At 31.4% G+C, this 11,647-nt stretch overlaps 1 long non-coding RNA gene across 1 annotated transcript; it reads left to right on the forward strand.

Moving 5' to 3' along the window:
* Positions 1-6,857: 6,857 nt before the first annotated feature.
* Positions 6,858-11,396, forward strand: LOC132732054 (uncharacterized). The gene is made up of 2 exons (XR_009625972.1): positions 6,858-7,721; positions 9,833-11,396. It is a non-coding gene; the product is annotated as an uncharacterized LOC132732054 (long non-coding RNA).
* The last annotated feature ends 251 nt before the right edge of the window (positions 11,397-11,647 follow it).

Raw genomic sequence — 11,647 nt, forward strand, 5'->3', positions numbered from 1 at the left:
ATGGGGAATGGTGTGGGGAAGAGCATATATTATCGGGTTTTGATAGGATTATAATGAATTTATTTTATTATGAAAGCAGCCTATGGTTAGAGAAAAAGAAAAGATTTATTGAATGGTTAAAGATATGCGATAATTTTGATATTTGAAAATAATGGGGGTTTTAAACCTAATAAAAATATATATTATGGAAAATTACAGAAAAAGTTGTTGTTTTTTTGTTATTGTTGTTTCATTTCGTTTTTCGTTTCGATGATGATGGATTTTGGGGGATGATGATTTTAGAGGCAAAGAGAAAATTGGGGATTTAAAAGATGTTTTAAAAATTTTTAGGGGGATTTTTTAATTTTGATTTTAAAAGGGGTTAAATGAATAGGGTCTATTACTAAAATAAAAAATGATTTCGTAAAAAAATTATTAAAACTTGAAGCCTTCGTAGATATCAGTTGCCCCGGTTGGGTTGGAAAAGGTAATTTCCTTTTTGGGGACCCCAAGAAGGTATATAAAATTGTCCCCCAATTTGAAATTTCTATACTTGTTTTAGTGTTCCATCCCAAAACTTTTTCCAGATTTTTTAAACTTTTTTGTTTTTGGGGTTAATGTAAGCTAGGCAAAAAATTTCAGGAAGCAGGAGTTTTTCTTAAAGGTTTTATGCCCTAAAATTTTTCCCCTGGTCGTTTTATCGGGCTACTTTCGATGGAATTTTCCCAAAGGGTCTGGGAATTTTAAATCCGCCCAAAGGGGGGCATCTTTGCAAAGGGTTTTCTTCAATCTGGGGCCCGCAGAATGGGAACCCTGGCCAAATTATTCCCGAGTTTTAAAAATATGGGGAAAAATTTGGGGGACATAGGTTTTGGGAAATTTGGGCCTTTAGAGGGGAAAAAACCCGCATTTGGGTCCCTTTAAAGGGAAAAAAACAAAGTTTAAGCCCGTTTAAACCTACCAAAATTTTTACAAGTAATCATATTTTTAATTTGACAAAAAAACTTACATACAAAGAAAACCATAACAAAAATTCCCGCTAAATTTTTTTTTAAGGGGATTTTAAAAAATTTGATCTTAAATGGTGATCATTTTATGATGGGGCATCATTTTTCATCAGGGACATATCATCATAGGCGAATTTTTTGGGTTTATGATGGGAAAGTTGATGGGGTATTAGGTTTTAAAAAAAAAGAATTGTAAAAGGGGGGAAAAAAAGGGAGATGAATTGTGTTTTATCAAAAATTTTTAAATTATTTACCCCTGGTTTATTTTTTAATTTTTGGAAGGGGAAAGGCCGGTTTGGTTGGAAAAAAAGGGCACGGATGATGATGGTGAGATGATTATTATTTATCATCCATTATCCAAACATCATTATTATCATTTTATGAATTGGTGATTTTTATGTTGAGATTAGGCCAAAATTAATTTTTATCGGACAAAAAAGGGAAAAAAGTTGAGATCAGGTTTTTTATTGGAAAAAAGTATTGACACGGATGATTTATGGTTTTATGATATTATTTTTCATTCCCTCTCAAAACCTCAAATTTTTATTTATTGGGTGATATTGGTGATTATTTTTTGGGTTTATTAGGCAAAATGATTGGGATCGGACAAAAAAGGGGTAGTTGAATTTAGGTTTAAAATTAAAAAAATAAAAATTAACAATTGTAAAATGGTTACAAAGGTAAAAGGAAATTTAAAAAAAGGGGATTTTAAAGGCCCAATTTTCGATGGTAAAAGGAAAAGGGGTTTGTCGAAATAATGCTTTTTAAAAAAACTATGACGTATTAAGAATTGTTAACAGTTTTATTATAAAAACTCATGGTAATCTTTTTAGATATTGTGTTTTGTTGTTTATGATGATAATTTTTTAATGAGTAGGAAGGGGGCCCTTTGGGGGCCCAAGACGATGAATTTTATGATATATTGATGATTGAAAAAGGGGGATTATAATTTTAATTTATGATTATATGCAGCGTGATGGTTTGAGAAAAAAAATAGTGATTTTAGGTTATTGAAAATGACATAAAAATTTTATATTTAATTTTTAATGGGTTTTTTTAATCCCCCAATAATTTTAAAGATATGGAAGATTACAGAAAAAATTTTTTGTTGTTGTTATTTTTGGTCATTGTCCCTTATTCCCTCGTCGATGATTTAGTTGGGTGTTGATAAGGGCCAAAAAGAAAATTTGGGATTGAAAAAATTTTATAAAAAATTTAGGGATGTTAATTTTTGATTTAATGTGTTAAGTTAATAGATTTTATTTTCTAAAAAAAAAAATGGGGTTTTTCTTTTTAAATTTTGGTTTAAACCCTGTGAAAAGGGCCTTTTAGTAGAATCAGTTTGCCGGGGGTTGGGTAGGGGATGCCTTTTTCGAGACTCAAGAAGGTGAATAAAATTTCCGCCAATTAGAAAAAAACATTATTTCTTTGTATAGTGTTCCATCCCCAAAGCTTTTTCCCCGATTTTTTTAAATTTTGTGTGTTGGTAAATTAGCTGTTTAAACTAGGGAAAACTTACAGGGAAGCAGGAGTTTTTTTTACGGTTTTATCCCTATATATCCCCCTTTTTCGGGGTACTTTCGATGGAATTTCCCAGGAGTTTTGGCCCAAATTTTAAATATCCGCCCAAAGGAGGGGATCGTTTGCGAGTGATTGTTTTTCAATCCCGGGGCCGCCCGAATGGGAAAATGGCAGTTTTTTCCCAGTTTTGAGATATGGGGAAAATGGGTGGATCAAGTATGGGAAATGGCCTGAAAAGGGGGGAAACCCGCATTTGGGGGCGCTAATGGAACAAAAAAATTTTTAACCCGGTTTTCCTTTCCCCTTTAATTTTACATGTTTAAAATCTTAAATTAGTACAAAAAACTTACCCTACAAAGAAAAACTAACAAAAATCCCGCTAGTGTTTTTTAAAAGGGGATTAAATAAATGGGTTTAAACTTTAAAATTTGGGGATTTATTTTGTGGTTTATTTTATTTTTTCATCAGGATCACCCTCATCATTTTGGGGGTATTGGTGATGAAAAGGGGTTATTTATAACAATATTGATTTAGAAAAAAGGAAGGTTGAGATTTTGTTATAAAAAAAAGATAATGTTACACTGATTTATAATTTGGGGGGGGCGAAAGGGTGGTTTTTAGGGAAAAGGATGATTTATTTTGATTGATGTTATTATTATCTCATTCCCTCGTCATCATCAAATTTTTTATCATGTGATTTTAATTGGGGATTATTATGTTTTAGATTAAGGGAAATGATTGTTTCGGACAAAAGGGAAAATTAAGGGGTCCCGGTGTTAATTTTGAAAAAAGAGATATTTTACACGGATGATTTATGGTGATGATATTTTTATATCAATTTCATCATCATTATTATTTATGTGAAAAATTGGTGATTTTTTTTTGATTTATTAGGCCAAAAAGATTTTATCGGACAAAAAAATAGTTGATCAGGTGTTATTAAAAGAATAGAAACATTATGGGGGATGATTATTTAATTTAAAAACAAAATTAGGGGAAATTGGGGATTTTAAAGGCAAAAAGATGGGAAAAGGGAAAAAGGGATTTGTTTTAAATAAAATTTTTAAAAATTTAAATTTTTTGAAAATTTTATATTAAGAAAATTTTTAAAAATGTTATTAAAAATTAAAAAACCATGTGTTAAAGCATAAAAGATCATATTGTGTTTGTTGTTATAAAAGATTTAAAATTTAATGGTTAGGAGGTTTTTGGTGGTTGAAAAACCAACAAAGATGGGGGGGTGGGGGGGGGAAGAATGATTATTATATCGATTTGATGAGGATTTTAAAAGAATTTATGATTATATCCCGCGTGATGGTTAGAGAAAAAATTTGATATTTGGTGGGAATTTTTTTTTGCGAATAATATTTGATTTGATATAAAGGTGTAAAACCAATAGATATATGATATGGAAGATTACAGAAAAAATTGTTTTTTTTTGTTTTTTTAAATTTTGTTGTCATTGTCGGGTCGTTGTCGAGATGATGGTGGTGATTTATGAGAGAGGGAAGAGAAAATTTTTTTATTGAAAAAAATGGTTTTTAAAAAAAGAGGAGATAAATTTTTGATTAAAAAGGGGTTAAAATTAATTAAAATTTTTATTTCTAAAAAAAAAAAATGTTTTTTCGTAAGGAAATTTTGGTTTAAACATGTTTAAGGCCTTTTAGTAATATCAAATGTGCCGGGGTTGGGTAGGGTGTGCTTTTCGAGACTCCCAAGGAAAAGGGTATTTAAAATTTTTCCCCCAAAATTTGAAATTAATATACTTTTTTGTGTTTTCCCTCCCCCAAAACTTTTTTCCCGAAAAAGTTTAAACTTTTTTGTGTTTGGTAGTTAGCTGGGAAGCTAGGCAAAACTTACAGGAAGCAGGGGGTTTTTTTTCGGTTTTTATGCCCTGATATATCCCCGGGGCTGTTGATGGGGCTACCCTTTCGATGGAATTTCCGAAGGGGGTCTGGCAACTTTTAAAATCCGCAAAGGCGCATCTTTGCGAGTGATTGTCTTCAATCTGGGCCGCAGGGGAAGGAACATGGGGAGTTTTTTCCCGAGTAAAAAAAATGGGAAATGGGTTGGGTCATAGTATGGAAAATTGGGCCCGAAAAGGAAAAAAACCCCGCATTTTTGGGGCGCTTAAAAGGAACCAAAAAAAAGTATAAGCCCGTTACCTCCAAAATTTTTTACAAGTATATTTATATTTTTTTAGTACAAAAACTTACATTTCAAAAAAATTTCGATTTAAAAAAAAATCCCGCTTGGTTTTTATTTAAGGTGATAATTTAAAAGGGGAAAACTTTAAAATGGTGATCATGATTGGGTTTTGGGCATCATTTTTCATCAGGATTTATCATCATCATAGGGCCCCAATTGGTGGGTGAAAGGTGTTGATTTATAAAGGGGAAATGATTTTGAGAAAAAAAGGGGGAAATTTGAGATTGGGGTTATTAGAAAAAAAGAATTTAAAGTTACACTGATGATAATGGGAGGCGAAAGGGGTGGTTGGGGGAAAAGGGAAAATTGGGGTTTTTGATGATGAAATTTTATTTCATTTTATCATTATTATTTCGGGTCATTCATTTAATTTCCCAAAAATGATAAAAAAATTGGTGGGTTTTTTAAAAAAGGTTTTTTAAAAAGGGGGAAGGGGGAGCCCAAAATATTTTATCTTTTGGGCAAAAAAGGAAAATTATAAAAAAATTTTAATCAAGGGGGTTTTTAGAAATAGAAATATTGACACGGATGATTTGGGATGATGATTATTATTTATCATCTCAAACAATTTATTATTATCATGTATTTATATTTGGGTTATTTTTGGGTATTAAAGGGAAAATGATTTTATCCCAAAAAGGGGTAGTTTAGATCAGGTTTTTATTAGAAAAGAGAAAAAATTTTAAAAAGGAAAATATTTTAACTGTTTTAAAAGAAATTAAGAAAATAAAATATTTAAAGGGAATACGAAAGTAAAAGGGGAAAAGGGGTAGTCGAAAAAATGCTAAAAAAAACTATTAAGAATTGTTAACAAATGTATTATAAAAGAATCATGGGGGAAGCTAAAAGATATTTTTGTTTTGTTGTTGATGAAAGATAATAAAATAATGAGAGGAGGCGGGTGCCGGGGGGAGGACGACGGGCGAAAATTTGATTGATTTGATATTATATCATGATTTATGAGGATTTTAATGAATTATGATTATAATGAGCAGGCGGAGGTTAAGAAGAAAATTAGAGATAGATGATTGATGGTATAAGGAATACGATAAATGAATTGATGATAAGGTGTATCTCCTAATAGATATCATGAAGGAAAGATTACAGAAAAAAGTGTTGTTGTTGTTGTTGTTGTTATTGTTGTTGTCATTGTCGTTATCGATTTCGATGATGACGGTGATGATGATGATGGCAAGAGTAAATGGGTATTTCAAAAGATGGTATAAAAAATGAGGATGATGCTAATTATTGATTTAATAGTGTTAAGTGTAATAGATCTATTACTAAAATAAAATAATGATTATCGTAAGAATTATGGTAATCACGTGAAGGCCTTCAGTAGATATCAGTGTGCCGGTGGTTCGATAGGTGATGCTTGTTCGAGACTCAAGATAGGTGATATAAAATTGTCCGCCAATTAGAAATTACATATACTTGTATAGTGTTCCATCCCAAAGCTTTTTCCAGATTGTTAAGCTTTTGTGTGTTTGGTAGTAGCTGTAAGCTAGGCAAAACTTACAGCAAGCAGGAGTTTTTCTTACGGTTTCATGCCCTGATATATCCCCTGGTCTGTTGATCGAGGCTACTTTCGATGGAATTCCGAGGAGTCTGGCAACTTTAATATCCGCAAGGAGGCGCATCGTTTGCGAGTGATTGTCTTCAGTCTGGGCCAGCAGAATGGAACATGGCAGTTATTCCTGAGTTTAGAGATATGGGAACTGGGTGGATCATAGTATGGAAGTGGCCTGAGAGGAGAAACCTGCATTTGGTCTACGCTAATGGAACAAACAGAGTATAAGCACGTTTACCTACCATTTATTACATGTATATCATATCTTAGTACAAATAGCTTACATACAAAGAATACGACTAACATAGAAATCCTGCTAGTGTTATTTAAGGTGATATATAAATGGTGATCTATATAAATGGTGATCATGATGATGGTCATCATCTTCATCAGGATCATCATCATCATATGATGATATTGGTGATGATGATATGTTGATGATAAGGCTAAATGATTGTATGAGAAAAAGGGATAGTTGAGATTGTGTTATAATAAATAGAGATAATGTTACACTGATGATAATGAGGAGGAGAACGGGGTGGTTGGAGGACATGGATGATGATGGCGTGATGATGATGATTATTATCATCATCATCATCATCATCATCATTATTATCATGTGATGACATTGGTGATTATTATGTTGATGATTAGGCAAAATGATTGTATCGGACAAAAGGGATAGTTGAGATCAGGTGTTATTAGAAATAGAGATATTGACACGGATGATGATGGTGATGATGATTATTATCATCATCGTCATCATCATTATTATTATCATGTGATGACATTGGTGATTATTATGTTGATGATTAGGCAAAATGATGGTATCGGACAAAAGGGATAGTTGAGATCAGGTGTTATTAGAAATAGAGATATTGACACGGATGATGATGGTGATGATGATTATTAGAGAAATAGTGATTACGCAATACGATGGCAAGAGGAAAAGGGATAGTCGAAATAATGCTAGAAAAATGATGACAGTATTAAGAATTGATATAACAGTGTATTATTACAATAGATATCATGGTAATTAAAATATTTCGATGATACTTGCAAAACCACTTATCATTGTTACAAAGTGCATGAAGTATTTGTTTAACTTTGTGACATGCTATTATCGACAATAAGTGATACTCACATTCAAAAAGATACAGTGGAAAATTTCATTCATAAACTAATTTGATTACTGTCATATCTTTGAATATTATGATAGTTTTATCAACAAAATAGTTTACACCTGTTTATGCTCAATGTACTTTTAACTTATATACTTGCAAACAAATATCATGATTGATTGTTAAAAGTTCAATTAAATAAGCTGTTAACATTTATTTAATGCTATTTTATTTCAGACTTCATTTGAAATATATGTCAATGGTAAACTGTTATATTCCAAGTTAAAAAAGAAATCGTTTCCACCCGATTGAGAGGTAAATATATCATTTAAAAAAAACACTACGGTGTAATATACATATAACGAAAACATTGTAGATATGAAACAAATTTCCTAAACATACCTTAATGTTTCATTTTCGAATTTAGAATAATCATAAAAGCTATTTAAACGAATAGCCTTATTAGCTGACAAATTTCAACGCTTACAGGGGGTGGAACCCCATATGTATCTCAAAAAATGAGCATATCGGTAAAAATTATATGTGAATTTCCGCTGCACCAGATGTAAAGCATAACACCAGATGTGACTGTAAAAATAGGTCATTCGCAGGGTAATTTTTCAATTTTTTAAACATTTATATAACGGATAGTACTCGTATGATAAATAATTCACTAATAATGGATATGTAACTTGGACAAACCAAACTGAAAGTATGGAACTTTCTAAAGATATCGTGTCATATAATATGTTTCTACACGGATTTATAAATCCGTGGTTTCTATAATAATGTTTACATTCATAAAAATATCTATCACTTTAATATTTCACAAATTATAATTATAGCGACAGACTGTTATGAGGAAATATCATGGTCTGGTGCGACATCGAATGTTTTTCTTTACAGAATATGGGCCGAGAACATTGTAAGGAAACCCGAGATGCCTCCCAGGTCATGATATTTCTACATAATAGTCGAGTTCGATATATTATAACTGTTTTATCGTATAATAAAAGGAAATGAGAATTTAAATTAACATAAATTTTCAATTTATTATTATTGGCTTCTCTTCAGAAAGTTAATTCCCCACTCGGAACCTCGGTTACTTTTTATGTAACGTGTCAATGACCGATATTGTAAACCCCACATCATATGAGCCAATTTAGAAGTATGTTAGGTGTTCCTAAAGACAAAGAAAACCATTGCTGTAAATAATTGGGTCGCGCCAGTATTACGCTAACCGCCGTTTCATCAGCATTTTAATGGCATGCCAAAAGACGGATTTTTAAATTTATATCGGTTAAAGAGCAGGCATAAAATAAGTCAAATAGACATTGACCCATTATTGTGATTATGGCCATGAAGTGAACCATGTAAATAATATGCAAGAACGTTCCATGATGTGCAAAATAAATATGCAAAGTTTCTTTGATCTTTTTCCAAAAGTTTATCACTAACTTTCTAACAGCGTATAACAAATTCAAACACGCTTCACATTACTCCCCTATTAAGCAGACAGTGCAGTCGAGTGAATAATAAGTTAATTAGTTAATGCATGACGGCATAAAAAGGGAATGATTGCAGTACACATGACGTCAATTAATCAAAATAAGCAATGCCTTCCCACCATATCTACGTATTTTCAAAACCTTTCGTATGCAGAATGTCATTTATCTCTTTCTATATAGATACTATGTTATTCAAGCTCGTCTCGTGAAAATGTGTCTGTTTAGGATAATGATGTTTTAATTACAGAATGATATACAATGTAAAAAATTATAGATTGCTTTATGAAAGTGATGCGTATTTATGTTGCTAATTTTTTATATTATGCACATATGGATCTCTTCAGCACATATGGAGCTCAAATGCAATTTTGAGCAGCGGTTTTTCGTTTGTAGCCAAATCTCAATAAATGTTTAAATCAGGATTTGTCTGAATGTTAAGCATCGGTCTGTGGTGGGATTTCGTAAAATCTGTTTTTTTAGTCCGTTTAGTGACATTTTCTTCATTTACATTGCATGTTTTGGACACACCAGAACCCATGACGGAAAGAATATCTCGATTAAGACTGCATAGAAATCCAAAACAAAAATGTGTAATAAAGAGGAGAGTCAGGAGGGTAGAATCACATTTCGATTTTCTTACAAAAAAGATTGAATTTTATATAAATGTTTAAAAAGTTGAAAACTTACCCTGCGATTGACTTTTTTTTACAGTCACATCTGGTGTTATGCTTCACATCTGGTGCAGCGAAATTCACATATATTTTTTACCGATGCTAATTTATGAGATACATATGGGGTTCCACCCCCGTGATTATCCTTTTAGAATAATTATAAATGTTATTAAAACTGTAACATTAGTCTTATTAACTGATAAATCAACGCATATATTCTATTCAATATTTTTCCTTTTTATTTCAGATATTTACTTCAATACACAATACGACTCACAACCCCGACTCCAAGAAGACAAAAGACAGTTCTACATGATTTTGTATTCTTGTTTAGCAATGGTACTTCGACAAACTATTCCTTCAAAAGAAATGTGTTACTTGAACGAGATTATACTTAAAAAGAACAAATAACATGCTATACTTCATTGCATTAGTAGGAAATTAAACATCAGTGCATGAGTTCATTTTAAATTAATTTTTAAACTTAATTTTTGGAATATTGTATTAAGATTTATTTAACTTGCTTTGGACACTATCTCGCCTTTCATTTCCAATGTAAATGCATAGCGATTTTCTCTCCTGATGCAGTCGCGTAACAGGCAGTTTTATCTTGTTTTAGTTTAGCATACTAATATTGAATTTTGTGACAGATGTGCCTCTATAGATCTCTAGATAATTTGGATTAAGGTAATATTTATGGCATACTTTATTAACACATCCTTCATTTGTAAGTCTGTTTGCCGTCGGCTTGAAATGACTTTTGGATACTAAAAGCTTGTAAAAAGAAGGTTCCATAAGGATGTGCCGCCGACGACAAACATTCATAACTTATTATGTATATATACTAGTATAGATTACTTTGAAATAAAATATCTATAATTCTTCACGTATAGTCAAACACTTTTGCTTTTGATAGTTTGCAAGTCTTTGGGTTAGATACTTCGTTATATGTAATTGTTAATCAAGAATTTTATGTACTTTATGTTGTCTTTATTGTAACCCTTTTCTAGTATGTATGTTTATGTAAAATGGAGAAAGAGTTATAAATTATTTTGACATATACTCGCATGCAAAACTAAACTTGCTCTAAACTACACTGTGTATTCAATATATAGTCACTGATCGAAGGGATGCTTTGTCGTCGTTCTATAAAACTAAATCATAAATTCTTCATGTTTTGAATAGGTAAATTAACCTGAATGAAGAAATGACAAAGCTTATCTTAAGTGAATTGACGTATTGTTTAAACTAACTAAACTGACAACTGAAATCGTATACGAGTACATGTACATGTATTATGTTTAACCTTCTACAAATGACTCTACAGTTTACTCTTTGTTGTCAGAAGAATGTTGGACATCTTTAAATTTTGACTTTTTTGTATGTCGTCTGCCACTTCAAACATGTTAACGATGAATTGAAAATTTAGCATCGGATATGTCGTTTTCATTTGCCAATAGAAAACATAACGGATATATTAAATTAGAAGTGTTAGTGATTTTAATAAAGGTAAACCATATCATTCTGTGTTAAGCTCGCACGTACAGAACGTAATGAAAAATGAAAATACCGTTCTACTATATTACTAATTCTTACACTATCGGAAATCTTTCTATATAAACAAAGAAGGCCAGAAGCGTGCGTTATTCTACATTCTAACACTCACGTGATTTTGTCACTATAGACAAAGAAGGAAAAAAACTGGTGTTAAACTGCCAATAAACACCGGTTAGGGACTACTTGTATATCCGCTGTTATATTTTCACCCTCGATTGTATAGTTTACAAAGCATTTTAAAGCAACAATAAAAAGCATTTTTATTTATATTTTCAGTTCGTATAATGTTTTCTTTTCATACAATACCGAAATAATATCTCACATATTAGATCCATATCAGTTAATAAATATTTTGACAAAACGGCGCCAATCCGTAAGCAGCGTAATGACGTCATCCTAAATAAATAATGAACAAATTTTTTGTTGAATTTTGTTATGAAAACTATTTAGAATGATAAAAATTGTTTCAAACTAGAAAAAAAAATCTGAACACCAATATCTTTTA

The sequence above is a fragment of the Ruditapes philippinarum genome, unplaced genomic scaffold (assembly GCF_026571515.1).
Source record: "Ruditapes philippinarum isolate M1 unplaced genomic scaffold, ASM2657151v2 ctg8060_1_1_1_1, whole genome shotgun sequence".
Classification (NCBI taxonomy): Eukaryota; Metazoa; Mollusca; class Bivalvia; order Venerida; family Veneridae; genus Ruditapes; species Ruditapes philippinarum.